Genomic DNA, 2500 nt, shown 5'->3' on the forward strand with positions numbered 1-2500 from the left:
CCCCCCACTCCCCCACCCCTACCCTTTCGCCTATCGTGTCCTGGTACAGAACCCGGAAGGAAGGAAGGAAGGAAGGAAGGAAGGAAGGAAACGTTAGTTTATAAATCCTGTGAAAACATCAACTATGTACCTGCTGCACTCTATCTTACCAAGATTTAGATGTATACAGGGTTTGCAAAACGTTAAGGACTACTTAGGAACCTTTCCTTTTTGGATGGGGGGGCGGGGGGGGGGGGGGGGGGGGCGGGAGGGGGGGGGGCAAGGGGGGGGTGAGGGTGAGGTGTGATGAAGAGTGGGTGGGGATGAGGGGGGGGGGGGGGCGGGAGTGATGAAGGGGGAGTGGTGGGGGGTGGGGGGCTTGGCGAAATCGGATGCTCAATTTTCGGCAAAACAGCGGTGGTAAACTGCCAATGTAATAAAAGCTTTCTTACGCCTGCACTTCTGTTTTGTTATATATATATATATATTAATACAAAAACCCGCAGCTAACGTATAGAAACTACTGAAAAAGTGTGAATTTTTCGCTGAAACTGATTTTTTTCTTTAAAAAACAAACAAACACATTGTTTTCCAAGCTATTCGGCATGGTGCGAGTACGTGTGCCTGAATCAGCTGCTACCGTATTCAAGTGAAAGGCAGAAGGGTAGGCCACATGTCCCTTTGCTTAATTCAAACCATCTCTTCATTTTTCAACATTTTTTTAATGAAAAATATACTTTCTATTATGAAGTGATCCTTATGACTTTTTTTTGTGCAAAGTCTGTATGATAATATTCCATAATTATGAAATTCTAAACTGGCTGGTCAGAAACGCTTGGTGGAAATAAATCACAAATTTAGATTTGGGTTGTTGAATAATGGTGAATGAATTATTCAGAATCGGAAACAATATTGCTGATCGTCAAGAAGAGAAATAAAGATTTTTTTCCCATATATGTGTCGTTCTTCTACGTCATCAAATAACTAAAAGTTTTTTTGTTGTTGTTTATTTTTGTTTTGTTTTGTTTTGTTTGTTTATCAGTGTGACAAATACAGTATGATCCACACATATTCACATGGAATATAATATTTTGAAGTACCCATTTCTCGAAACAAGTCACCAAAAGAAAATTGTTATCACCTGGCCAGGTATACAGATGTAAACTGACTTAGAATATAAAAAGTTAAAGGTCTCTCTGCACAATTTGTTTTGCCTTGAAAAGAAATACTATATATATATATAGAGAGAGATAGATAGATAGATAGATAGATAGATAGATATAGATATATATATGCAGACATGATTACAACTTAATGCTAATCTAAATGACACTGGTTAAAGAAAATGAATGTACGTCAAGATGTTGAATAATTCATGTTGTCGTTTTCGTTAAGAATAATGTGATGCCGTCTGTCAGTACAATGGTACGTAATGTGACCCTAAAATAGATCCTGAATTTAGCTCTTCGGGTTTTCAGTCATTCCCACGTAACGTTACGACAACAGCAGCAACAACAATAACAATTACAACAACAACTACTACTACTACAAATACTACTACTACGACGACGACAACGACGATGACTGCTACTACTACTACCACCACTGAAGTTGCCCCCAAAATCTTTAACGTGTCAAATATTTGCATGTCTGCGAGGCTTTTTGGAAGCAAAGTACTTCCGCTGCGCTTCCAGAGGCACCAAGGCTTACACGATTCTGGTAGACTAAGAAAAGCTGACTGATCTGGCAGCAGACGAACACTGAAAGTACGTCATTTAGAATAAATCGTGCACATTTTCGTTAGTCAGTCAAGCTGCTTCTTGTCTAACAAAGCTGAGGTTAGTCGGTCAGTACTGTTGTGTAGAGCCCAGCCGATAAACAAAAGCCACTGTAGGACACTCACAAGACATCTGGAGCAAATTTCATTCCTGCATGATGATGATAATAACAACGCAACGAGAGTCTCTTGTTGAAATTTGATTATTGAAAAAAAAAAAGGTACAAAAAGATCGCTTTTCTGGTCCCAACAAACGAGCCTAGAGTATATGAGTCACACCTTCCTTACAGTAAGTTTCTTACACGTGGAGATATATGATGAGATAATGAATTCAGCAGTGAATTATCCATCCCCCTCAAAAGTCAAAATTAACAAATCAAAAGTCAAACACAGGAAAACCAGACACGGCTATAAAAAAAAAAAAAAAAATAAAAATAAAAATAAAAGTACGTTTTCCCGTCCGTCTTTGGTAAATGAAAAGCAGGACTTGTGAACATGAAATGTAAAGAACTTTGGACTGTACAACGATGCCCAAAAGGACTGAAAAATAAAACGAGATAACAAAACAAAACAAAACAAAACAAAAACCCATTGTATATGTCTTCGACCCTTGAAGGTATGAATAATAACAGACCAACTTTAAGAACATTCCCAATAAACAAGACAAGTATTTACAACCAGTTTATGATATAACTAGGTGAATTCATCAGTATGGAACAGCTACACATAAAAATGCATGAAATA

The 2500-nt window shown here is 38.2% G+C and overlaps 1 protein-coding gene across 1 annotated transcript in view; it reads left to right on the plus strand.

Moving 5' to 3' along the window:
- The window catches only part of LOC143286500 (uncharacterized), a 133299-nt gene extending 133086 nt beyond the window's left edge, over positions 1-213 (plus strand). Inside the window, exon 6 of the mRNA XM_076594077.1 lies at positions 1-213. This exon is cut by the window's left edge and continues 161 nt beyond it. The gene's annotated coding sequence lies outside the window, so the exon portion shown is untranslated.
- The last annotated feature ends 2287 nt before the right edge of the window (positions 214-2500 follow it).

The sequence above is a fragment of the Babylonia areolata genome, chromosome 10, assembly GCF_041734735.1.
Source record: "Babylonia areolata isolate BAREFJ2019XMU chromosome 10, ASM4173473v1, whole genome shotgun sequence".
NCBI classification, from domain to species: Eukaryota; Metazoa; Mollusca; class Gastropoda; order Neogastropoda; family Buccinidae; genus Babylonia; species Babylonia areolata.